We start from the raw sequence: 25,416 nt of genomic DNA on the forward strand, positions 1-25,416 counted from the left end.
CAGCAGGGGGTGAAGGTGCTGTGTTTAAAGAGGTGGAGTTATGCAGATCTAAAACGCGTGGATTGCAGCAGCAGCAAGCCGAAAAGTGCAGGCATGTAAGGGATCTAGAGGTTGACAACATGTCTTCTTAACGGGAGTCCAGGAGCTCATCTCCACAAATGGACTTTTCAGGATCCTTGGGTGGCTCCGTAGTTTGAAACCAATTCTGGTTATCGCTTCTCGGCCTTTTGGCTAAGATCAAGTGTAGTATCTGTTCTTATCAGTTTAATATCTGATACGTCCCCTATCTGGGGACCATATATTAAATGGATTTTTAGAACAGGGAGATGGAAAAAGAGCTTGCTCTGTCCACTCCACGCATTGACCTGGTATTGCAGTATCTCCAGGACCGGTGCACCCCTTCTTTAATGCAGTTTCTAAAATCAGAAAGAATTGAATTCAATGTTTTTTGTTCATTTTGCTTGTTTGTCGGATTTTGGGATGGACTCTTTGGCTTTGCTTTTCTTCTCCTCATTGGATTTTTCATGGTCAAAGTTGCAGAAGCCAGATTACAAGTTCATTTTGGTTCAACTTCAGCAACTGTGCATTGCATTGCCATGTAATGTGATGCAATGCTATCTTTCTAGCTCTCCCTTTTTACTTCCTTTTGGATAAACAGACATATTAGGCAAGCATTTTGGAGCTTTCACCTAAATAACTACAGGTGGTGAGATAAGCTGCACAATATAATTGACCTTTCAGTATATTGTTGCACACACACCATCTATTTAGCAAATGCCCTTGTTATCAACAGCAGCCTTTTAAACTCACCTGAGCTAACAGGTATGTGCGCTGGTTACTCTGCTGCGCTTAAAATTTCTTTTTTGGTTTGCTACAATGCCTTTTCTGAAACGTTGTCTCCCTCTGCTGGAACACTGACTTCTTTCATTTAATGCCTGCAGACTATAAAAGAGAACCCAACCCAAAAAGTTTGGTTGACTTGTCTGTGGCATTCTGTTAAACTGTTGCTTATGGCGGTCTCTGTGAGCTTCTCAGCGACATTCAGCCAGCCAGGTATCCTGCCTGCAGTAGATGGAATGTGGCAATGGAACGCTGGCTGCGCGTGTCATAATAGGCTCTGAGCCTTTATATACCTGTGCACAGCAGCAGCCACCTTCAGTCTGCTGCTGGACAGCCAGCAGCAGCAGCAGCAGGAGAGGTATGTAATCAGGAGCCCTCCTGCTAAGGGTAGACAGCTGCTCGTTCCACCCCACCCCCCGCCTTAATTGGTTCTCCTCCCTTCCAACGGTGTTGAGGCGGGTGGGAACAGCAGGGGGTGAAGGTGCTGTGTTTAAAGAGGTGGAGTTATGCAGATCTAAAACGCGTGGATTGCAGCAGCAGCAAGCCGAAAAGTGCAGGCATGTAAGGGATCTAGAGGTTGACAACATGTCTTCTTAACGGGAGTCCAGGAGCTCATCTCCACAAATGGACTTTTCAGGATCCTTGGGTGGCTCCGTAGTTTGAAACCAATTCTGGTTATCGCTTCTCGGCCTTTTGGCTAAGATCAAGTGTAGTATCTGTTCTTATCAGTTTAATATCTGATACGTCCCCTATCTGGGGACCATATATTAAATGGATTTTTAGAACAGGGAGATGGAAAAAGAGCTTGCTCTGTCCACTCCACGCATTGACCTGGTATTGCAGTATCTCCAGGACCGGTGCACCCCTTCTTTAATGCAGTTTCTAAAATCAGAAAGAATTGAATTCAATGTTTTTTGTTCATTTTGCTTGTTTGTCGGATTTTGGGATGGACTCTTTGGCTTTGCTTTTCTTCTCCTCATTGGATTTTTCATGTTCAAAGTTGCAGAAGCCAGATTACAAGCTCATTTTGGTTCAACTTCAGCAACTGTGCATTGCATTGCCATGTAATGTGATGCAATGCTATCTTTCTAGCTCTCCCTTTTTACTTCCTTTTGGATAAACAGACATATTAGGCAAGCATTTTGGAGCTTTCACCTAAATAACTACAGGTGGTGAGATAAGCTGCACAATATAATTGACCTTTCAGTATATTGTTGCACACACACCATCTATTTAGCAAATGCCCTTGTTATCAACAGCAGCCTTTTAAACTCACCTGAGCTAACAGGTATGTGCGCTGGTTACTCTGCTGCGCTTAAAATTTCTTTTTTGGTTTGCTACAATGCCTTTTCTGAAACGTTGTCTCCCTCTGCTGGAACACTGACTTCTTTCATTTAATGCCTGCAGACTATAAAAGAGAACCCAACCCAAAAAGTTTGGTTGATTAGTCTGTGGCATTCTGTTAAACTGTTGCTTATGGCGGTCTCTGTGAGCTTCTCAGCGACATTCAGCCAGCCAGGTATCCTGCCTGCAGTAGATGGAATGTGGCAATGGAACGCTGGCTGCGCGTGTCATAATAGGCTCTGAGCCTTTATATACCTGTGCACAGCAGCAGCCACCTTCAGTCTGCTGCTGGACAGCCAGCAGCAGCAGCAGCAGGAGAGGTATGTAATCAGGAGCCCTCCTGCTAAGGGTAGACAGCTGCTCGTTCCACCCCACCCCCCGCCTTAATTGGTTCTCCTCCCTTCCAACGGTGTTGAGGCGTGTGGGAACAGCAGGGGGTGAAGGTGCTGTGTTTAAAGAGGTGGAGTTATGCAGATCTAAAACGCGTGGATTGCAGCAGCAGCAAGCCGAAAAGTGCAGGCATGTAAGGGATCTAGAGGTTGACAACATGTCTTCTTAACGGGAGTCCAGGAGCTCATCTCCACAAATGGACTTTTCAGGATCCTTGGGTGGCTCCGTAGTTTGAAACCAATTCTGGTTATCGCTTCTCGGCCTTTTGGCTAAGATCAAGTGTAGTATCTGTTCTTATCAGTTTAATATCTGATACGTCCCCTATCTGGGGACCATATATTAAATGGATTTTTAGAACAGGGAGATGGAAAAAGAGCTTGCTCTGTCCACTCCATGCATTGACCTGGTATTGCAGTATCTCCAGGACCGGTGCACCCCTTCTTTAATGCAGTTTCTAAAATCAGAAAGAATTGAATTCAATGTTTTTTGTTCATTTTGCTTGTTTGTCGGATTTTGGGATGGACTCTTTGGCTTTGCTTTTCTTCTCCTCATTGGATTTTTCATGTTCAAAGTTGCAGAAGCCAGATTACAAGCTCATTTTGGTTCAACTTCAGCAACTGTGCATTGCATTGCCATGTAATGTGATGCAATGCTATCTTTCTAGCTCTCCCTTTTTACTTCCTTTTGGATAAACAGACATATTAGGCAAGCATTTTGGAGCTTTCACCTAAATAACTACAGGTGGTGAGATAAGCTGCACAATATAATTGACCTTTCAGTATATTGTTGCACACACACCATCTATTTAGCAAATGCCCTTGTTATCAACAGCAGCCTTTTAAACTCACCTGAGCTAACAGGTATGTGCGCTGGTTACTCTGCTGCGCTTAAAATTTCTTTTTTGGTTTGCTACAATGCCTTTTCTGAAACGTTGTCTCCCTCTGCTGGAACACTGACTTCTTTCATTTAATGCCTGCAGACTATAAAAGAGAACCCAACCCAAAAAGTTTGGTTGATTAGTCTGTGGCATTCTGTTAAACTGTTGCTTATGGCGGTCTCTGTGAGCTTCTCAGCGACATTCAGCCAGCCAGGTATCCTGCCTGCAGTAGATGGAATGTGGCAATGGAACGCTGGCTGCGCGTGTCATAATAGGCTCTGAGCCTTTATATACCTGTGCACAGCAGCAGCCACCTTCAGTCTGCTGCTGGACAGCCAGCAGCAGCAGCAGCAGGAGAGGTATGTAATCAGGAGCCCTCCTGCTAAGGGTAGACAGCTGCTCGTTCCACCCCACCCCCCGCCTTAATTGGTTCTCCTCCCTTCCAACGGTGTTGAGGCGGGTGGGAACAGCAGGGGGTGAAGGTGCTGTGTTTAAAGAGGTGGAGTTATGCAGATCTAAAACGCGTGGATTGCAGCAGCAGCAAGCCGAAAAGTGCAGGCATGTAAGGGATCTAGAGGTTGACAACATGTCTTCTTAACGGGAGTCCAGGAGCTCATCTCCACAAATGGACTTTTCAGGATCCTTGGGTGGCTCCGTAGTTTGAAACCAATTCTGGTTATCGCTTCTCAGCCTTTTGGCTAAGATCAAGTGTAGTATCTGTTCTTATCAGTTTAATATCTGATACGTCCCCTATCTGGGGACCATATATTAAATGGATTTTTAGAACAGGGAGATGGAAAAAGAGCTTGCTCTGTCCACTCCACGCATTGACCTGGTATTGCAGTATCTCCAGGACCGGTGCACCCCTTCTTTAATGCAGTTTCTAAAATCAGAAAGAATTGAATTCAATGTTTTTTGTTCATTTTGCTTGTTTGTCGGATTTTGGGATGGACTCTTTGGCTTTGCTTTTCTTCTCCTCATTGGATTTTTCATGTTCAAAGTTGCAGAAGCCACATTACAAGCTCATTTTGGTTCAACTTCAGCAACTGTGCATTGCATTGCCATGTAATGTGATGCAATGCTATCTTTCTAGCTCTCCCTTTTTACTTCCTTTTGGATAAACAGACATATTAGGCAAGCATTTTGGAGCTTTCACCTAAATAACTACAGGTGGTGAGATAAGCTGCACAATATAATTGACCTTTCTGTATATTGTTGCACACACACCATCTATTTAGCAAATGCCCTTGTTATCAACAGCAGCCTTTTAAACTCACCTGAGCTAACAGGTATGTGCGCTGGTTACTCTGCTGCGCTTAAAATTTCTTTTTTGGTTTGCTACAATGCCTTTTCTGAAACGTTGTCTCCCTCTGCTGGAACACTGACTTCTTTCATTTAATGCCTGCAGACTATAAAAGAGAACCCAACCCAAAAAGTTTGGTTGATTAGTCTGTGGCATTCTGTTAAACTGTTGCTTATGGCGGTCTCTGTGAGCTTCTCAGCGACATTCAGCCAGCCAGGTATCCTGCCTGCAGTAGATGGAATGTGGCAATGGAACGCTGGCTGCGCGTGTCATAATAGGCTCTGAGCCTTTATATACCTGTGCACAGCAGCAGCCACCTTCAATCTGCTGCTGGACAGCCAGCAGCAGCAGCAGCAGGAGAGGTATGTAATCAGGAGCCCTCCTGCTAAGGGTAGACAGCTGCTCGTTCCACCCCACCCCCCGCCTTAATTGGTTCTCCTCCCTTCCAACGGTGTTGAGGCGGGTGGGAACAGCAGGGGGTGAAGGTGCTGTGTTTAAAGAGGTGGAGTTATGCAGATCTAAAACGCGTGGATTGCAGCAGCAGCAAGCTGAAAAGTGCAGGCATGTAAGGGATCTAGAGGTTGACAACATGTCTTCTTAACGGGAGTCCAGGAGCTCATCTCCACAAATGGACTTTTCAGGATCCTTGGGTGGCTCCGTAGTTTGAAACCAATTCTGGTTATCGCTTCTCGGCCTTTTGGCTAAGATCAAGTGTAGTATCTGTTCTTATCAGTTTAATATCTGATACGTCCCCTATCTGGGGACCATATATTAAATGGATTTTTAGAACAGGGAGATGGAAAAAGAGCTTGCTCTGTCCACTCCACGCATTGACCTGGTATTGCAGTATCTCCAGGACCGGTGCACCCCTTCTTTAATGCAGTTTCTAAAATCAGAAAGAATTGAATTCAATGTTTTTTGTTCATTTTGCTTGTTTGTCGGATTTTGGGATGGACTCTTTGGCTTTGCTTTTCTTCTCCTCATTGGATTTTTCATGTTCAAAGTTGCAGAAGCCAGATTACAAGCTCATTTTGGTTCAACTTCAGCAACTGTGCATTGCATTGCCATGTAATGTGATGCAATGCTATCTTTCTAGCTCTCCCTTTTTACTTCCTTTTGGATAAACAGACATATTAGGCAAGCATTTTGGAGCTTTCACCTAAATAACTACAGGTGGTGAGATAAGCTGCACAATATAATTGACCTTTCAGTATATTGTTGCACACACACCATCTATTTAGCAAATGCCCTTGTTATCAACAGCAGCCTTTTAAACTCACCTGAGCTAACAGGTATGTGCGCTGGTTACTCTGCTGCGCTTAAAATTTCTTTTTTGGTTTGCTACAATGCCTTTTCTGAAACGTTGTCTCCCTCTGCTGGAACACTGACTTCTTTCATTTAATGCCTGCAGACTATAAAAGAGAACCCAACCCAAAAAGTTTGGTTGATTAGTCTGTGGCATTCTGTTAAACTGTTGCTTATGGCGGTCTCTGTGAGCTTCTCAGCGACATTCAGCCAGCCAGGTATCCTGCCTGCAGTAGATGGAATGTGGCAATGGAACGCTGGCTGCGCGTGTCATAATAGGCTCTGAGCCTTTATATACCTGTGCACAGCAGCAGCCACCTTCAGTCTGCTGCTGGACAGCCAGCAGCAGCAGCAGCAGGAGAGGTATGTAACCAGGAGCCCTCCTGCTAAGGGTAGACAGCTGCTCGTTCCACCCCACCCCCCGCCTTAATTGGTTCTCCTCCCTTCCAACGGTGTTGAGGCGGGTGGGAACAGCAGGGGGTGAAGGTGCTGTGTTTAAAGAGGTGGAGTTATGCAGATCTAAAACGCGTGGATTGCAGCAGCAGCAAGCCGAAAAGTGCAGGCATGTAAGGGATCTAGAGGTTGACAACATGTCTTCTTAACGGGAGTCCAGGAGCTCATCTCCACAAATGGACTTTTCAGGATCCTTGGGTGGCTCCGTAGTTTGAAACCAATTCTGGTTATCGCTTCTCGGCCTTTTGGCTAAGATCAAGTGTAGTATCTGTTCTTATCAGTTTAATATCTGATACGTCCCCTATCTGGGGACCATATATTAAATGGATTTTTAGAACAGGGAGATGGAAAAAGAGCTTGCTCTGTCCACTCCACGCATTGACCTGGTATTGCAGTATCTCCAGGACCGGTGCACCCCTTCTTTAATGCAGTTTCTAAAATCAGAAAGAATTGAATTCAATGTTTTTTGTTCATTTTGCTTGTTTGTCGGATTTTGGGATGGACTCTTTGGCTTTGCTTTTCTTCTCCTCATTGGATTTTTCATGTTCAAAGTTGCAGAAGCCAGATTACAAGCTCATTTTGGTTCAACTTCAGCAACTGTGCATTGCATTGCCATGTAATGTGATGCAATGCTATCTTTCTAGCTCTCCCTTTTTACTTCCTTTTGGATAAACAGACATATTAGGCAAGCATTTTGGAGCTTTCACCTAAATAACTACAGGTGGTGAGATAAGCTGCACAATATAATTGACCTTTCAGTATATTGTTGCACACACACCATCTATTTAGCAAATGCCCTTGTTATCAACAGCAGCCTTTTAAACTCACCTGAGCTAACAGGTATGTGCGCTGGTTACTCTGCTGCGCTTAAAATTTCTTTTTTGGTTTGCTACAATGCCTTTTCTGAAACGTTGTCTCCCTCTGCTGGAACACTGACTTCTTTCATTTAATGCCTGCAGACTATAAAAGAGAACCCAACCCAAAAAGTTTGGTTGATTAGTCTGTGGCATTCTGTTAAACTGTTGCTTATGGCGGTCTCTGTGAGCTTCTCAGCGACATTCAGCCAGCCAGGTATCCTGCCTGCAGTAGATGGAATGTGGCAATGGAACGCTGGCTGCGCGTGTCATAATAGGCTCTGAGCCTTTATATACCTGTGCACAGCAGCAGCCACCTTCAGTCTGCTGCTGGACAGCCAGCAGCAGCAGCAGCAGGAGAGGTATGTAATCAGGAGCCCTCCTGCTAAGGGTAGACAGCTGCTCGTTCCACCCCACCCCCCGCCTTAATTGGTTCTCCTCCCTTCCAACGGTGTTGAGGCGGGTGGGAACAGCAGGGGGTGAAGGTGCTGTGTTTAAAGAGGTGGAGTTATGTAGATCTAAAACGCGTGGATTGCAGCAGCAGCAAGCCGAAAAGTGCAGGCATGTAAGGGATCTAGAGGTTGACAACATGTCTTCTTAACGGGAGTCCAGGAGCTCATCTCCACAAATGGACTTTTCAGGATCCTTGGGTGGCTCCGTAGTTTGAAACCAATTCTGGTTATCGCTTCTCGGCCTTTTGGCTAAGATCAAGTGTAGTATCTGTTCTTATCAGTTTAATATCTGATACGTCCCCTATCTGGGGACCATATATTAAATGGATTTTTAGAACAGGGAGATGGAAAAAGAGCTTGCTCTGTCCACTCCACGCATTGACCTGGTATTGCAGTATCTCCAGGACCGGTGCACCCCTTCTTTAATGCAGTTTCTAAAATCAGAAAGAATTGAATTCAATGTTTTTTGTTCATTTTGCTTGTTTGTCGGATTTTGGGATGGACTCTTTGGCTTTGCTTTTCTTCTCCTCATTGGATTTTTCATGTTCAAAGTTGCAGAAGCCAGATTACAAGCTCATTTTGGTTCAACTTCAGCAACTGTGCATTGCATTGCCATGTAATGTGATGCAATGCTATCTTTCTAGCTCTCCCTTTTTACTTCCTTTTGGATAAACAGACATATTAGGCAAGCATTTTGGAGCTTTCACCTAAATAACTACAGGTGGTGAGATAAGCTGCACAATATAATTGACCTTTCAGTATATTGTTGCACACACACCATCTATTTAGCAAATGCCCTTGTTATCAACAGCAGCCTTTTAAACTCACCTGAGCTAACAGGTATGTGCGCTGGTTACTCTGCTGCGCTTAAAATTTCTTTTTTGGTTTGCTACAATGCCTTTTCTGAAACGTTGTCTCCCTCTGCTGGAACACTGACTTCTTTCATTTAATGCCTGCAGACTATAAAAGAGAACCCAACCCAAAAAGTTTGGTTGATTAGTCTGTGGCATTCTGTTAAACTGTTGCTTATGGCGGTCTCTGTGAGCTTCTCAGCGACATTCAGCCAGCCAGGTATCCTGCCTGCAGTAGATGGAATGTGGCAATGGAACGCTGGCTGCGCGTGTCATAATAGGCTCTGAGCCTTTATATACCTGTGCACAGCAGCAGCCACCTTCAGTCTGCTGCTGGACAGCCAGCAGCAGCAGCAGCAGGAGAGGTATGTAATCAGGAGCCCTCCTGCTAAGGGTAGACAGCTGCTCGTTCCACCCCACCCCCCGCCTTAATTGGTTCTCCTCCCTTCCAACGGTGTTGAGGCGGGTGGGAACAGCAGGGGGTGAAGGTGCTGTGTTTAAAGAGGTGGAGTTATGCAGATCTAAAACGCGTGGATTGCAGCAGCAGCAAGCCGAAAAGTGCAGGCATGTAAGGGATCTAGAGGTTGACAACATGTCTTCTTAACGGGAGTCCAGGAGCTCATCTCCACAAATGGACTTTTCAGGATCCTTGGGTGGCTCCGTAGTTTGAAACCAATTCTGGTTATCGCTTCTCGGCCTTTTGGCTAAGATCAAGTGTAGTATCTGTTCTTATCAGTTTAATATCTGATACGTCCCCTATCTGGGGACCATATATTAAATGGATTTTTAGAACAGGGAGATGGAAAAAGAGCTTGCTCTGTCCACTCCACGCATTGACCTGGTATTGCAGTATCTCCAGGACCGGTGCACCCCTTCTTTAATGCAGTTTCTAAAATCAGAAAGAATTGAATTCAATGTTTTTTGTTCATTTTGCTTGTTTGTCGGATTTTGGGATGGACTCTTTGGCTTTGCTTTTCTTCTCCTCATTGGATTTTTCATGTTCAAAGTTGCAGAAGCCAGATTACAAGCTCATTTTGGTTCAACTTCAGCAACTGTGCATTGCATTGCCATGTAATGTGATGCAATGCTATCTTTCTAGCTCTCCCTTTTTACTTCCTTTTGGATAAACAGACATATTAGGCAAGCATTTTGGAGCTTTCACCTAAATAACTACAGGTGGTGAGATAAGCTGCACAATATAATTGACCTTTCAGTATATTGTTGCACACACACCATCTATTTAGCAAATGCCCTTGTTATCAACAGCAGCCTTTTAAACTCACCTGAGCTAACAGGTATGTGCGCTGGTTACTCTGCTGCGCTTAAAATTTCTTTTTTGGTTTGCTACAATGCCTTTTCTGAAACGTTGTCTCCCTCTGCTGGAACACTGACTTCTTTCATTTAATGCCTGCAGACTATAAAAGAGAACCCAACCCAAAAAGTTTGGTTGATTAGTCTGTGGCATTCTGTTAAACTGTTGCTTATGGCGGTCTCTGTGAGCTTCTCAGCGACATTCAGCCAGCCAGGTATCCTGCCTGCAGTAGATGGAATGTGGCAATGGAACGCTGGCTGCGCGTGTCATAATAGGCTCTGAGCCTTTATATACCTGTGCACAGCAGCAGCCACCTTCAGTCTGCTGCTGGACAGCCAGCAGCAGCAGCAGCAGGAGAGGTATGTAATCAGGAGCCCTCCTGCTAAGGGTAGACAGCTGCTCGTTCCACCCCACCCCCCGCCTTAATTGGTTCTCCTCCCTTCCAACGGTGTTGAGGCGGGTGGGAACAGCAGGGGGTGAAGGTGCTGTGTTTAAAGAGGTGGAGTTATGCAGATCTAAAACGCGTGGATTGCAGCAGCAGCAAGCCGAAAAGTGCAGGCATGTAAGGGATCTAGAGGTTGACAACATGTCTTCTTAACGGGAGTCCAGGAGCTCATCTCCACAAATGGACTTTTCAGGATCCTTGGGTGGCTCCGTAGTTTGAAACCAATTCTGGTTATCGCTTCTCGGCCTTTTGGCTAAGATCAAGTGTAGTATCTGTTCTTATCAGTTTAATATCTGATACGTCCCCTATCTGGGGACCATATATTAAATGGATTTTTAGAACAGGGAGATGGAAAAAGAGCTTGCTCTGTCCACTCCACGCATTGACCTGGTATTGCAGTATCTCCAGGACCGGTGCACCCCTTCTTTAATGCAGTTTCTAAAATCAGAAAGAATTGAATTCAATGTTTTTTGTTCATTTTGCTTGTTTGTCGGATTTTGGGATGGACTCTTTGGCTTTGCTTTTCTTCTCCTCATTGGATTTTTCATGTTCAAAGTTGCAGAAGCCAGATTACAAGCTCATTTTGGTTCAACTTCAGCAACTGTGCATTGCATTGCCATGTAATGTGATGCAATGCTATCTTTCTAGCTCTCCCTTTTTACTTCCTTTTGGATAAACAGACATATTAGGCAAGCATTTTGGAGCTTTCACCTAAATAACTACAGGTGGTGAGATAAGCTGCACAATATAATTGACCTTTCAGTATATTGTTGCACACACACCATCTATTTAGCAAATGCCCTTGTTATCAACAGCAGCCTTTTAAACTCACCTGAGCTAACAGGTATGTGCGCTGGTTACTCTGCTGCGCTTAAAATTTCTTTTTTGGTTTGCTACAATGCCTTTTCTGAAACGTTGTCTCCCTCTGCTGGAACACTGACTTCTTTCATTTAATGCCTGCAGACTATAAAAGAGAACCCAACCCAAAAAGTTTGGTTGATTAGTCTGTGGCATTCTGTTAAACTGTTGCTTATGGCGGTCTCTGTGAGCTTCTCAGCGACATTCAGCCAGCCAGGTATCCTGCCTGCAGTAGATGGAATGTGGCAATGGAACGCTGGCTGCGCGTGTCATAATAGGCTCTGAGCCTTTATATACCTGTGCACAGCAGCAGCCACCTTCAGTCTGCTGCTGGACAGCCAGCAGCAGCAGCAGCAGGAGAGGTATGTAATCAGGAGCCCTCCTGCTAAGGGTAGACAGCTGCTCGTTCCACCCCACCCCCCGCCTTAATTGGTTCTCCTCCCTTCCAACGGTGTTGAGGCGGGTGGGAACAGCAGGGGGTGAAGGTGCTGTGTTTAAAGAGGTGGAGTTATGCAGATCTAAAACGCGTGGATTGCAGCAGCAGCAAGCCGAAAAGTGCAGGCATGTAAGGGATCTAGAGGTTGACAACATGTCTTCTTAACGGGAGTCCAGGAGCTCATCTCCACAAATGGACTTTTCAGGATCCTTGGGTGGCTCCGTAGTTTGAAACCAATTCTGGTTATCGCTTCTCGGCCTTTTGGCTAAGATCAAGTGTAGTATCTGTTCTTATCAGTTTAATATCTGATACGTCCCCTATCTGGGGACCATATATTAAATGGATTTTTAGAACAGGGAGATGGAAAAAGAGCTTGCTCTGTCCACTCCACGCATTGACCTGGTATTGCAGTATCTCCAGGACCGGTGCACCCCTTCTTTAATGCAGTTTCTAAAATCAGAAAGAATTGAATTCAATGTTTTTTGTTCATTTTGCTTGTTTGTCGGATTTTGGGATGGACTCTTTGGCTTTGCTTTTCTTCTCCTCATTGGATTTTTCATGTTCAAAGTTGCAGAAGCCAGATTACAAGCTCATTTTGGTTCAACTTCAGCAACTGTGCATTGCATTGCCATGTAATGTAATGAAATGCTATCTTTCTAGCTCTCCCTTTTTACTTCCTTTTGGATAAACAGACATATTAGGCAAGCATTTTGGAGCTTTCACCTAAATAACTACAGGTGGTGAGATAAGCTGCACAATATAATTGACCTTTCAGTATATTGTTGCACACACACCATCTATTTAGCAAATGCCCTTGTTATCAACAGCAGCCTTTTAAACTCACCTGAGCTAACAGGTATGTGCGCTGGTTACTCTGCTGCGCTTAAAATTTCTTTTTTGGTTTGCTACAATGCCTTTTCTGAAACGTTGTCTCCCTCTGCTGGAACACTGACTTCTTTCATTTAATGCCTGCAGACTATAAAAGAGAACCCAACCCAAAAAGTTTGGTTGATTAGTCTGTGGCATTCTGTTAAACTGTTGCTTATGGCGGTCTCTGTGAGCTTCTCAGCGACATTCAGCCAGCCAGGTATCCTGCCTGCAGTAGATGGAATGTGGCAATGGAACGCTGGCTGCGCGTGTCATAATAGGCTCTGAGCCTTTATATACCTGTGCACAGCAGCAGCCACCTTCAGTCTGCTGCTGGACAGCCAGCAGCAGCAGCAGCAGCAGGAGAGGTATGTAATCAGGAGCCCTCCTGCTAAGGGTAGACAGCTGCTCGTTCCACCCCACCCCCCGCCTTAATTGGTTCTCCTCCCTTCCAACGGTGTTGAGGCGGGTGGGAACAGCAGGGGGTGAAGGTGCTGTGTTTAAAGAGGTGGAGTTATGCAGATCTAAAACGCGTGGATTGCAGCAGCAGCAAGCCGAAAAGTGCAGGCATGTAAGGGATCTAGAGGTTGACAACATGTCTTCTTAACGGGAGTCCAGGAGCTCATCTCCACAAATGGACTTTTCAGGATCCTTGGGTGGCTCCGTAGTTTGAAACCAATTCTGGTTATCGCTTCTCGGCCTTTTGGCTAAGATCAAGTGTAGTATCTGTTCTTATCAGTTTAATATCTGATACGTCCCCTATCTGGGGACCATATATTAAATGGATTTTTAGAACAGGGAGATGGAAAAAGAGCTTGCTCTGTCCACTCCACGCATTGACCTGGTATTGCAGTATCTCCAGGACCGGTGCACCCCTTCTTTAATGCAGTTTCTAAAATCAGAAAGAATTGAATTCAATGTTTTTTGTTCATTTTGCTTGTTTGTCGGATTTTGGGATGGACTCTTTGGCTTTGCTTTTCTTCTCCTCATTGGATTTTTCATGTTCAAAGTTGCAGAAGCCACATTACAAGCTCATTTTGGTTCAACTTCAGCAACTGTGCATTGCATTGCCATGTAATGTGATGCAATGCTATCTTTCTAGCTCTCCCTTTTTACTTCCTTTTGGATAAACAGACATATTAGGCAAGCATTTTGGAGCTTTCACCTAAATAACTACAGGTGGTGAGATAAGCTGCACAATATAATTGACCTTTCAGTATATTGTTGCACACACACCATCTATTTAGCAAATGCCCTTGTTATCAACAGCAGCCTTTTAAACTCACCTGAGCTAACAGGTATGTGCGCTGGTTACTCTGCTGCGCTTAAAATTTCTTTTTTGGTTTGCTACAATGCCTTTTCTGAAACGTTGTCTCCCTCTGCTGGAACACTGACTTCTTTCATTTAATGCCTGCAGACTATAAAAGAGAACCCAACCCAAAAAGTTTGGTTGATTAGTCTGTGGCATTCTGTTAAACTGTTGCTTATGGCGGTCTCTGTGAGCTTCTCAGCGACATTCAGCCAGCCAGGTATCCTGCCTGCAGTAGATGGAATGTGGCAATGGAACGCTGGCTGCGCGTGTCATAATAGGCTCTGAGCCTTTATATACCTGTGCACAGCAGCAGCCACCTTCAGTCTGCTGCTGGACAGCCAGCAGCAGCAGCAGCAGGAGAGGTATGTAATCAGGAGCCCTCCTGCTAAGGGTAGACAGCTGCTCGTTCCACCCCACCCCCCGCCTTAATTGGTTCTCCTCCCTTCCAACGGTGTTGAGGCGGGTGGGAACAGCAGGGGGTGAAGGTGCTGTGTTTAAAGAGGTGGAGTTATGCAGATCTAAAACGCGTGGATTGCAGCAGCAGCAAGCCGAAAAGTGCAGGCATGTAAGGGATCTAGAGGTTGACAACATGTCTTCTTAACGGGAGTCCAGGAGCTCATCTCCACAAATGGACTTTTCAGGATCCTTGGGTGGCTCCGTAGTTTGAAACCAATTCTGGTTATCGCTTCTCGGCCTTTTGGCTAAGATCAAGTGTAGTATCTGTTCTTTTAAGAACACAAGAGCTACGATCTACACTTGACGAGAGCGATCGAACTCGGAAGGAGAAGAGCTTCGGAGCCCAGCTGACATCAGAGAACGAAGGCGGATATCGGTGGGAGGAAGAAGCTCTAAAGAATCCAGAAGAAGACGAAGACTCGGAGAAGAATCGGGCTGTCCTGTGGAATCTTCGAGGAAGAAAATCATCGAGACAAAGACCTTTCGGGGAATTTGTCCAGAACACGACGGGAGAAGAATCTGCATAGCTCCACCCATTCCGGGAAGAGTTCCAGATCCAGCTCCAAGAAGTAACTGCAGGAGGAAAGCCATGGCAAGCGCTGCGAGGAAGGCCGAAAAGAAGAGCCTGGAGCTGGGGACAGCCAGGAGGGCCCAGCCAGGAGCCGATTCTGACCCCAAGGACTCTGCCTCCACGACTGGCCAGCAGAAGGGACCCCAGAAACCCCGCCACGAAGCTCCAGCCCTGGAGCCATGGATGCGGCAGACGGTGGCCCTGAAGCTGAAGGAAGTGGATGGGAGGGTGCCGGACATGTCCTCGGACGTGTTCTGCCAGAAGATGCTGCTGGATCGAGGCTTCTCCAGGTCGGACACCCTCAGCATCCAGACCTTCTTGACGGGGATCTTCTTCGTCACCTTCGCCACTGTGAACACCTGCAGGAGGTTCTGGGAAATGGTAAGCGCAAAAGGACCGGATAATTCTTTCTCTGCCTTTACAGGTAGCTGCCCTATCCAGAGGGATGAAAGGAGGATCACGGTCTCCATGCGCAACCCGCACACCCCAGGCCAAGACATCTGTACCTTCCTGAGACGCTTCTGTTTGGTTGTGAAGGAACCCTCTCACATCCTGAATGGACTCGGCTTCTGGACAGGTAAGTGGTCGGTGACCGTTAGACTTCACAGGGACCTGGCGTACTCAGACGGACTTCGGCACCTGCCCCCGACATTCTCCCTGGGCAACTCCTACGGCCTCATCTATTACCCGGACATGCCGCGGAACTGCAGGAGATGCGGCAAGAACGGCCACGAGATGAAGGACTGCAAGGAGGATGCCTGCAGGATTTGTCGAGTGACGGGACACAGCTCGAAGGACTGCCCGAAGAAGACGTCCTGCAACCTGTGTGGGCTGGCGGCTCATCTGTACAAGGATTGCCCCAGGCGTGAGAGATCCTGGGCATCGGTGGTTGCGACGACCCCAGCTACGGAGGACAAGGCCCCGACGACCAGGCCTGTGAAGGTCAAGGACGCGACGACCAAGGCCCCAGCGGCCAAGGCCGAGACGACCAAGGCCAAAGCGGTCAAGGAGTCGGTGGCCAAAGCCCCAGCGACGGTCCCAGCAGCTCCGAAGCAGAAGAAAAAGTCAAAGGAGGGTAAGAGTTCTGTCACCCCTCTCTCGATCCCTCCCCCTGCCACCCCCGTCCAATCCCCCCCCACCCCGGCCACCCCTGCTGAGGATTCCACTTCCTCTTCCTCCTTCCCCTACTCCTCAGCAGGTGTCCTTTCCCCTGCCCCGGCAGCCACTCTCCCTCCCCAGACCATGGTAGCGGTGGAATTAACCTTTCCTCCACCCGCCGCTATCTATTCCGAGGAGGATTTTCCCCTTCTTGTCTCCCCAGTTCCAACCCGGGGAAAGAGGAAGGTGGAGGACAGCCCTGCTACTGAATCCTCCAAAAAGAAGATTCTGGATTTCGTAGGCGAAAAGGAGGATACCCTCCCTGAGCCAGAAGAGATGGAGCACATGGTTGAGACCCTGGTGGCCGAGCCAGAAGAGGAGGAACTGGTGGTCGCCGAGATTGAGGCCGCGCTGCTTGACCAGATGGAGGAAGAGGGCCTGCTGGTGATCCCGTCACCAGCAGTCAACACTGACGAGGGACCACCCGACCGGAGTGGTAACTAAGGTGTATTGCCTGCGCTAACTTTTTCTTTTTTCCCTACATGATGGCTAATATTAACTTATTTTCCATTAATGTCAGGAGCATCAAGGACAAGTTCAGACGTCAGACTATTTATGCCTTCCTTACTTCCCAGTTGTGTGATGTTTATATGTTGCAGGAATGTTCCCTTCCCTCCTCTAGGTCCTTCAAACATCTGGCCAGGGAGTGGTCCCACGGTCCATCCTACTGGTCCGGTGGGGGTGACTGCAAGTCTGCGGGGGTCGCAATTCTGATCAGGGGGGGCGCATTCACGCTTGAGTCCGTCCAGGAGCTCATCTGCGGCAGGGCTCTTGTTGTAGATGGCAACTGGGCGGGAGAACCTGTCAGGTTCATCAACGTGTATGCGTCCCCACTGAAGAATGAGCGTTTGGAGCTTTTCCAGACCCTGCGGCTTCAGCTTGCCACCACCAGGACCTTAGTGATGGCCGGGGATTTCAACTGCCCCATCGAGGAGGACGGTCGTAGTTCTGGCACATCTGCCAAGTTGGACATCACGTCCAAGCTGCTCATCGAGATGGTAACCGAGGCCTCTCTTCAGGACGTGGTGGGCTCCATGGGGAGAGGCTCCACGAACTATTCGTGGAGCCGACCCGATGGCTCACTCCGCTCCAGGATTGACTTTGTGTTCACCTCTCGGGCAGTCAGGCAGAGTAGGCACTCGATGGTCTCCTGCTTCTTCTCCGACCACAGAGCCATTCACTTACAAGGTGTCCTCGGCGACGGTTTTCCGTCCGGCCCCGGCTCCTGGAAGCTGAATTGTGCTCTGCTGGCTCAGGATGAAGTCGTGGAGGAGCTGAGAGCAGCCTACGCAATGTGGCAGTCCTACAAGGGTAGCTTCCAAACAGTCTCTGATTGGTGGGAATATGTTAAACTTGAGTTTCGCTGTTTCTTTCAGGCCAAGGGTCGACAACAGGAGTGTGAGAAGAGGAGGGACTTCAGAGGGCTGCAGCGCGAGCTGCGGTCGCTGCAGGACCTTCTTCACTGCGGCTGGGACGTGAGGGAGGAGCTGGAGGAGACCAAGAAGAGCCTGAAAAGGCACTTTGAGGAGGAGTCCAAGCGAATCATCTTCCGTTCCAAAGTGGAGAATCTGGAGAAGGGTGAGAAATGTAACTCATTCTTTTTCAGGAAACTTCATGCCGGTCACACGCCCCTGAACGAGCTGCGAGACGAGAGCGGAAACATGCGACGTGGGAAGGAGGACGTGATGAGGGTCGTCAGCGACTTCTACAGCGAACTCTACTCCCACAAGACTACCGACCCCGACGCTGCTGATAAGTTCGTGTCAGGTATCACTAACCATCTTGATCCTGCAGGCACGGCAGCCTTGGACAAACCTCTGATGGTGGGCGAATTGCTCTCTGCCGCTAAATCCTTTAGGACCGGCAGGACCCCGGGCAGTGATGGTCTTCCAGCGAAGCTCTATGTAGCGCTGGGAGACCTCATCTGTCCGGACCTGTTGGACCTGTACGAGGAGATGGTGGTGGAGGGTAGAATGCCTCCATCTTTGAGGGAAGGAATGGTCACGATCCTGTACAAGCGGAAGGGAGAGAGGTGCGACCTGAGGAATTGGCGTCCCATCACTCTGCTCAACGTGGACTACAAGATCCTGGCCAAGACGATGGCGACACGACTTAAGACGGTCATCGGACGGATCATCCACCCGGACCAGACCTGCGGCATCCCTGGACGTCGGATCGCAGACAGCCTCGCTCTCGTGCGGGACACGGTCGAGTACATCAAGGTCCGCCGCGCACACGCGGCCCTGGTCTCCTTGGATCAGGAGAAGGCCTTCGACCGGGTTTCCCACGAGTTCATGGGCCGAGCTCTGCACCGGTTAGGTTTGGGTAACATGTTTTGTTCGTATGTCCGTCTGATGTATTTTGATATCCACAGCTCGGTGTTGGTGAACGGCTGGAAGACTGACCCCTTCCCTGTCCTCTCTGGGGTCAGACAAGGCTGCCCTCTATCACCTCTTCTTTTTGTTTGTGTTATAGAACTCTTCGCAGAGGCTATCCGGCAGAATGGAGAGATCAGAGGGATCACCGCACCGGGTCCGGGACGACACGAGGTCAAGTGCTCGCTCTACATGGACAACGTCACCGTCTTCTGCGCTGATCGTGGTTCAGTCGACGCCCTCGTCCAGACGTGTGAGAGGTTCGGCCGGGCTTCAGGGGCCAAAGTCAACTGCAGGAAGTCGGAAGCCATGCTCTTCGGGGATTGGCAGCCGGCCTCCTCCGCCCCCTTCCCCTTCAACATTCAACCGGATTTCCTCAAGGTGCTGGGAGTCTGGTTCGGGAAGGAAGGAGCGGCCCTCAAGTCCTGGCAAGAACGCTTGGCCAAGGTGAAGCAACGGATCGGACTCTGGAGCCTCAGACACCTCACTTGTGAGGGTAAGGCACTCGTCCTGCGTAATGAGGTCCTGCCCGTCTTGCAGTACACGGCGCAGGCCTGGCCCCCACACGTCACTGTGTGCAGGGCCATTACCAGGACAGTGTTTCACTTTGTCTGGGGATCCAAGATGGACAGAGTCAGACGGGCCGTCATGTACAAGGAGCCTCGCAAGGGTGGGAAGGGCGTTCCAGATATCCCCACCCTCCTGCGATCCTCTTTTGTGTGTGATTGTGTCCGCCGGACTTTGCAAGTCAAGAATGGCTCCGCGGGCAGGTCCATGTCTCGCTTCTTCCTGCTTCCTCTTTGGAGGCGACTCGGCTGGGACAAGTGGGACAGCTCCTTCCCCTACAACTGGACGACGCCATGGTTCTACGGAGACGTCGTTCGATTTGTGGGGGAGCATCAACTGGAGGGACTCAAGCCCGACTTGTGGAAGCCCAAAACTATCCACAAGCTAATCAGAGCCAAGGATGACGTGGAGAACATCACAGGACTTCACCAGGACACGCTGGAGACTGTGTGGACAAATGTGTCGTCTGACAGGCTGACCAACGGGCACAAGGACTTGTCGTGGATGGCGATTCAGGGCGGACTGCCCGTCCGGTCATTCATGCATGCCCGGAACCTGTGCAAGACCCGGTACTGCCCAAGGTGCCCCTTCGTGGAGGAAACATCTTTGCACACTTTTTGGGACTGCGGATTTGCACAGCGCCTATTGACTGCACTTGAGGACGACCTGAGGAACTCTGTCCCCAGGGCGAGCCTATCGCACCATTCTGTGCTTTACGGACTCTTCCCTGGGGTTCATACCGTCGGAGCCATCCAGGAGGCTTGGCGCCTTATGAACTGCTTCAAGGATGCCGTTTGGGTCGCCAGGAACCGGCTCATCTTGAGGAGGGAGAGGATGTCCATCCAGGACTGCCGCAGGCTGATCCACAGCCTGCTCAGAGACTATTCCATCATGGACGGTCCGGAGGACGAGGACGAGGACTAAACCCCTCCTCCCCCTCTCCCCTTATGTGTCTTGTCTTTCAATAAAGCTTCGGGCCTGTGATTTTCCCCTCCCCATCCCCTTTTTCCCAATCCCCATCCCTTATCACGGTTCGTCGTACTGTATTGATTGACATGCTTTTTCTTTCAGATTGAGTGTTTTGTGTAGCATAGGGGTGTGATGTGTCTAGTTAGTGCGTCGTATCCTCATGCTATGTAAATATGATGTAGAATTCTGTGTGTACTGGGCTGCGGCACTGTACACTGTCTGTTAACTTATTTTTTGTGCTAATAAAAGATATATTCAATCAAAAATCTGTTCTTATCAGTTTAATATCTGATACGTCCCCTATCTGGGGACCATATATTAAATGGATTTTTAGAACAGGGAGATGGAAAAAGAGCTTGCTCTGTCCACTCCACGCATTGACCTGGTATTGCAGTATCTCCAGGACCGGTGCACCCCTTCTTTAATGCAGTTTCTAAAATCAGAAAGAATTGAATTCAATGTTTTTTGTTCATTTTGCTTGTTTGTCGGATTTTGGGATGGACTCTTTGGCTTTGCTTTTCTTCTCCTCATTGGATTTTTCATGTTCAAAGTTGCAGAAGCCAGATTACAAGCTCATTTTGGTTCAACTTCAGCAACTGTGCATTGCATTGCCATGTAATGTGATGCAATGCTATCTTTCTAGCTCTCCCTTTTTACTTCCTTTTGGATAAACAGACATATTAGGCAAGCATTTTGGAGCTTTCACCTAAATAACTACAGGTGGTGAGATAAGCTGCACAATATAATTGACCTTTCAGTATATTGTTGCACACACACCATCTATTTAGCAAATGCCCTTGTTATCAACAGCAGCCTTTTAAACTCACCTGAGCTAACAGGTATGTGCGCTGGTTACTCTGCTGCGCTTAAAATTTCTTTTTTGGTTTGCTACAATGCCTTTTCTGAAACGTTGTCTCCCTCTGCTGGAACACTGACTTCTTTCATTTAATGCCTGCAGACTATAAAAGAGAACCCAACCCAAAAAGTTTGGTTGATTAGTCTGTGGCATTCTGTTAAACTGTTGCTTATGGCGGTCTCTGTGAGCTTCTCAGCGACATTCAGCCAGCCAGGTATCCTGCCTGCAGTAGATGGAATGTGGCAATGGAACGCTGGCTGCGCGTGTCATAATAGGCTCTGAGCCTTTATATACCTGTGCACAGCAGCAGCCACCTTCAGTCTGCTGCTGGACAGCCAGCAGCAGCAGCAGCAGGAGAGGTATGTAATCAGGAGCCCTCCTGCTAAGGGTAGACAGCTGCTCGTTCCACCCCACCCCCCGCCTTAATTGGTTCTCCTCCCTTCCAACGGTGTTGAGGCGGGTGGGAACAGCAGGGGGTGAAGGTGCTGTGTTTAAAGAGGTGGAGTTATGCAGATCTAAAACGCGTGGATTGCAGCAGCAGCAAGCCGAAAAGTGCAGGCATGTAAGGGATCTAGAGGTTGACAACATGTCTTCTTAACGGGAGTCCAGGAGCTCATCTCCACAAATGGACTTTTCAGGATCCTTGGGTGGCTCCAAAGTTTGAAACCAATTCTGGTTATCGCTTCTCGGCCTTTTGGCTAAGATCAAGTGTAGTATCTGTTCTTATCAGTTTAATATCTGATACGTCCCCTATCTGGGGACCATATATTAAATGGATTTTTACAACAGGGAGATGGAAAAAGAGCTTGCTCTGTCCACTCCACGCATTGACCTGGTATTGCAGTATCTCCAGGACCGGTGCACCCCTTCTTTAATGCAGTTTCTAAAATCAGAAAGAATTGAATTCAATGTTTTTTGTTCATTTTGCTTGTTTGTCGGATTTTGGGATGGACTCTTTGGCTTTGCTTTTCTTCTCCTCATTGGATTTTTCATGTTCAAAGTTGCAGAAGCCAGATTACAAGCTCATTTTGGTTCAACTTCAGCAACTGTGCATTGCATTGCCATGTAATGTGATGCAATGCTATCTTTCTAGCTCTCCCTTTTTACTTCCTTTTGAATAAACAGACATATTAGGCAAGCATTTTGGAGCTTTCACCTAAATAACTACAGGTGGTGAGATAAGCTGCACAATATAATTGACCTTTCAGTATATTGTTGCACACACACCATCTATTTAGCAAATGCCCTTGTTATCAACAGCAGCCTTTTAAACTCACCTGAGCTAACAGGTATGTGCGCTGGTTACTCTGCTGCGCTTAAAATTTCTTTTTTGGTTTGCTACAATGCCTTTTCTGAAACGTTGTCTCCCTCTGCTGGAACACTGACTTCTTTCATTTAATGCCTGCAGACTATAAAAGAGAACCCAACCCAAAAAGTTTGGTTGATTAGTCTGTGGCATTCTGTTAAACTGTTGCTTATGGCGGTCTCTGTGAGCTTCTCAGCGACATTCAGCCAGCCAGGTATCCTGCCTGCAGTAGATGGAATGTGGCAATGGAACGCTGGCTGCGCGTGTCATAATAGGCTCTGAGCCTTTATATACCTGTGCACAGCAGCAGCCACCTTCAGTCTGCTGCTGGACAGCCAGCAGCAGCAGCAGCAGGAGAGGTATGTAATCAGGAGCCCTCCTGCTAAGGGTAGACAGCTGCTCGTTCCACCCCACCCCCCGCCTTAATTGGTTCTCCTCCCTTCCAACGGTGTTGAGGCGGGTGGGAACAGCAGGGGGTGAAGGTGCTGTGTTTAAAGAGGTGGAGTTATGCAGATCTAAAACGCGTGGATTGCAGCAGCAGCAAGCCGAAAAGTGCAGGCATGTAAGGGATCTAGAGGTTGACAACATGTCTTCTTAACGGGAGTCCAGGAGCTCATCTCCACAAATGGACTTTTCAGGATCCTTGGGTGGCTCCGTAGTTTGAAACCAATTCTGGTTATCGCTTCTCGGCCTTTTGGCTAAGATCAAGTGTAGTATCTGTTCTTATCAGTTTAATATCTGATACGTCCCCTATCTGGGGACCATATATTAAATGGATTTTTAGAACAGGGAGATGGAAAAAGAGCTTGCTCTGTCCACTCCACGCATTGACCTGGTATTGCAGTATCTCCAGGACCGGTGCACCCCTTCTTTAATGCAGTTTCTAAAATCAGAAAGAATTGAATTCAATGTTTTTTGTTCATTTTGCTTGTTTGTCGGATTTTGGGATGGACTCTTTGGCTTTGCTTTTCTTCTCCTCATTGGATTTTTCATGTTCAAAGTTGCAGAAGCCAGATTACAAGCTCATTTTGGTTCAACTTCAGCAACTGTGCATTGCATTGCCATGTAATGTGATGCAATGCTATCTTTCTAGCTCTCCCTTTTTACTTCCTTTTGGATAAACAGACATATTAGGCAAGCATTTTGGAGCTTTCACCTAAATAACTACAGGTGGTGAGATAAGCTGCACAATATAATTGACCTTTCAGTATATTGTTGCACACACACCATCTATTTAGCAAATGCCCTTGTTATCAACAGCAGCCTTTTAAACTCACCTGAGCTAACAGGTATGTGCGCTGGTTACTCTGCTGCGCTTAAAATTTCTTTTTTGGTTTGCTACAATGCCTTTTCTGAAACGTTGTCTCCCTCTGCTGGAACACTGACTTCTTTCATTTAATGCCTGCAGACTATAAAAGAGAACCCAACCCAAAAAGTTTGGTTGATTAGTCTGTGGCATTCTGTTAAACTGTTGCTTATGGCGGTCTCTGTGAGCTTCTCAGCGACATTCAGCCAGCCAGGTATCCTGCCTGCAGTAGATGGAATGTGGCAATGGAACGCTGGCTGCGCGTGTCATAATAGGCTCTGAGCCTTTATATACCTGTGCACAGCAGCAGCCACCTTCAGTCTGCTGCTGGACAGCCAGCAGCAGCAGCAGCAGGAGAGGTATGTAATCAGGAGCCCTCCTGCTAAGGGTAGACAGCTGCTCGTTCCACCCCACCCCCCGCCTTAATTGGTTCTCCTCCCTTCCAACGGTGTTGAGGCGGGTGGGAACAGCAGGGGGTGAAGGTGCTGTGTTTAAAGAGGTGGAGTTATGCAGATCTAAAACGCGTGGATTGCAGCAGCAGCAAGCCGAAAAGTGCAGGCATGTAAGGGATCTAGAGGTTGACAACATGTCTTCTTAACGGGAGTCCAGGAGCTCATCTCCACAAATGGACTTTTCAGGATCCTTGGGTGGCTCCGTAGTTTGAAACCAATTCTGGTTATCGCTTCTCGGCCTTTTGGCTAAGATCAAGTGTAGTATCTGTTCTTATCAGTTTAATATCTGATACGTCCCCTATCTGGGGACCATATATTAAATGGATTTTTAGAACAGGGAGATGGAAAAAGAGCTTGCTCTGTCCACTCCACGCATTGACCTGGTATTGCAGTATCTCCAGGACCGGTGCACCCCTTCTTTAATGCAGTTTCTAAAATCAGAAAGAATTGAATTCAATGTTTTTTGTTCATTTTGCTTGTTTGTCGGATTTTGGGATGGACTCTTTGGCTTTGCTTTTCTTCTCCTCATTGGATTTTTCATGTTCAAAGTTGCAGAAGCCAGATTACAAGCTCATTTTGGTTCAACTTCAGCAACTGTGCATTGCATTGCCATGTAATGTGATGCAATGCTATCTTTCTAGCTCTCCCTTTTTACTTCCTTTTGGATAAACAGACATATTAGGCAAGCATTTTGGAGCTTTCACCTAAATAACTACAGGTGGTGAGATAAGCTGCACAATATAATTGACCTTTCAGTATATTGTTGCACACACACCATCTATTTAGCAAATGCCCTTGTTATCAACAGCAGCCTTTTAAACTCACCTGAGCTAACAGGTATGTGCGCTGGTTACTCTGCTGCGCTTAAAATTTCTTTTTTGGTTTGCTACAATGCCTTTTCTGAAACGTTGTCTCCCTCTGCTGGAACACTGACTTCTTTCATTTAATGCCTGCAGACTATAAAAGAGAACCCAACCCAAAAAGTTTGGTTGATTAGTCTGTGGCATTCTGTTAAACTGTTGCTTATGGCGGTCTCTGTGAGCTTCTCAGCGACATTCAGCCAGCCAGGTATCCTGCCTGCAGTAGATGGAATGTGGCAATGGAACGCTGGCTGCGCGTGTCATAATAGGCTCTGAGCCTTTATATACCTGTGCACAGCAGCAGCCACCTTCAGTCTGCTGCTGGACAGCCAGCAGCAGCAGCAGCAGGAGAGGTATGTAATCAGGAGCCCTCCTGCTAAGGGTAGACAGCTGCTCGTTCCACCCCACCCCCCGCCTTAATTGGTTCTCCTCCCTTCCAACGGTGTTGAGGCGGGTGGGAACAGCAGGGGGTGAAGGTGCTGTGTTTAAAGAGGTGGAGTTATGCAGATCTAAAACGCGTGGATTGCAGCAGCAGCAAGCCGAAAAGTGCAGGCATGTAAGGGATCTAGAGGTTGACAACATGTCTTCTTAACGGGAGTCCAGGAGCTCATCTCCACAAATGGACTTTTCAGGATCCTTGG

General features: G+C 47.5%; 15 non-coding genes and 1 pseudogene across 15 annotated transcripts; all 16 read left to right on the forward strand.

The window, feature by feature from the left end:
• Positions 1–211: 211 nt before the first annotated feature.
• Positions 212–402, forward strand: LOC141205922 (U2 spliceosomal RNA). The gene has a single exon (XR_012276594.1). It is a non-coding gene; the product is annotated as a U2 spliceosomal RNA (small nuclear RNA).
• A 1,115-nt stretch (positions 403–1,517) lies between these two features.
• On the forward strand, positions 1,518–1,708 carry LOC141205923 (U2 spliceosomal RNA). The gene has a single exon (XR_012276595.1). It is a non-coding gene; the product is annotated as a U2 spliceosomal RNA (small nuclear RNA).
• Positions 1,709–2,823: 1,115 nt separating this feature from the next.
• On the forward strand, positions 2,824–3,014 carry LOC141205998 (U2 spliceosomal RNA). Its single transcript, XR_012276667.1, has one exon. It is a non-coding gene; the product is annotated as a U2 spliceosomal RNA (small nuclear RNA).
• Positions 3,015–4,129: 1,115 nt separating this feature from the next.
• LOC141206015 (U2 spliceosomal RNA) lies at positions 4,130–4,320 on the forward strand. Its single transcript, XR_012276684.1, has one exon. It is a non-coding gene; the product is annotated as a U2 spliceosomal RNA (small nuclear RNA).
• Positions 4,321–5,435: 1,115 nt separating this feature from the next.
• LOC141205924 (U2 spliceosomal RNA) lies at positions 5,436–5,626 on the forward strand. The gene has a single exon (XR_012276596.1). It is a non-coding gene; the product is annotated as a U2 spliceosomal RNA (small nuclear RNA).
• Positions 5,627–6,741: 1,115 nt separating this feature from the next.
• Positions 6,742–6,932, forward strand: LOC141205925 (U2 spliceosomal RNA). The gene has a single exon (XR_012276597.1). It is a non-coding gene; the product is annotated as a U2 spliceosomal RNA (small nuclear RNA).
• Positions 6,933–8,047: 1,115 nt separating this feature from the next.
• LOC141205926 (U2 spliceosomal RNA) lies at positions 8,048–8,238 on the forward strand. The gene has a single exon (XR_012276598.1). It is a non-coding gene; the product is annotated as a U2 spliceosomal RNA (small nuclear RNA).
• A 1,115-nt stretch (positions 8,239–9,353) lies between these two features.
• LOC141205927 (U2 spliceosomal RNA) lies at positions 9,354–9,544 on the forward strand. The gene has a single exon (XR_012276599.1). It is a non-coding gene; the product is annotated as a U2 spliceosomal RNA (small nuclear RNA).
• A 1,115-nt stretch (positions 9,545–10,659) lies between these two features.
• On the forward strand, positions 10,660–10,850 carry LOC141205928 (U2 spliceosomal RNA). Its single transcript, XR_012276600.1, has one exon. It is a non-coding gene; the product is annotated as a U2 spliceosomal RNA (small nuclear RNA).
• Positions 10,851–11,965: 1,115 nt separating this feature from the next.
• On the forward strand, positions 11,966–12,156 carry LOC141205929 (U2 spliceosomal RNA). Its single transcript, XR_012276601.1, has one exon. It is a non-coding gene; the product is annotated as a U2 spliceosomal RNA (small nuclear RNA).
• Positions 12,157–13,274: 1,118 nt separating this feature from the next.
• Positions 13,275–13,465, forward strand: LOC141205930 (U2 spliceosomal RNA). The gene has a single exon (XR_012276602.1). It is a non-coding gene; the product is annotated as a U2 spliceosomal RNA (small nuclear RNA).
• A 1,115-nt stretch (positions 13,466–14,580) lies between these two features.
• LOC141206379 (U2 spliceosomal RNA) lies at positions 14,581–14,658 on the forward strand (annotated as a pseudogene).
• A 5,564-nt stretch (positions 14,659–20,222) lies between these two features.
• LOC141206221 (U2 spliceosomal RNA) lies at positions 20,223–20,414 on the forward strand. The gene has a single exon (XR_012276886.1). It is a non-coding gene; the product is annotated as a U2 spliceosomal RNA (small nuclear RNA).
• Positions 20,415–21,529: 1,115 nt separating this feature from the next.
• LOC141206035 (U2 spliceosomal RNA) lies at positions 21,530–21,720 on the forward strand. Its single transcript, XR_012276701.1, has one exon. It is a non-coding gene; the product is annotated as a U2 spliceosomal RNA (small nuclear RNA).
• A 1,115-nt stretch (positions 21,721–22,835) lies between these two features.
• On the forward strand, positions 22,836–23,026 carry LOC141205931 (U2 spliceosomal RNA). The gene has a single exon (XR_012276603.1). It is a non-coding gene; the product is annotated as a U2 spliceosomal RNA (small nuclear RNA).
• Positions 23,027–24,141: 1,115 nt separating this feature from the next.
• On the forward strand, positions 24,142–24,332 carry LOC141205933 (U2 spliceosomal RNA). The gene has a single exon (XR_012276605.1). It is a non-coding gene; the product is annotated as a U2 spliceosomal RNA (small nuclear RNA).
• The last annotated feature ends 1,084 nt before the right edge of the window (positions 24,333–25,416 follow it).

The sequence above is a fragment of the Phyllobates terribilis genome, unplaced genomic scaffold (genome assembly GCF_046119375.1).
Source record: "Phyllobates terribilis strain yellow unplaced genomic scaffold, ASM4611937v1 Scaffold_142__1_contigs__length_4687701, whole genome shotgun sequence".
NCBI lineage: Eukaryota > Metazoa > Chordata > Amphibia > Anura > Dendrobatidae > Phyllobates > Phyllobates terribilis.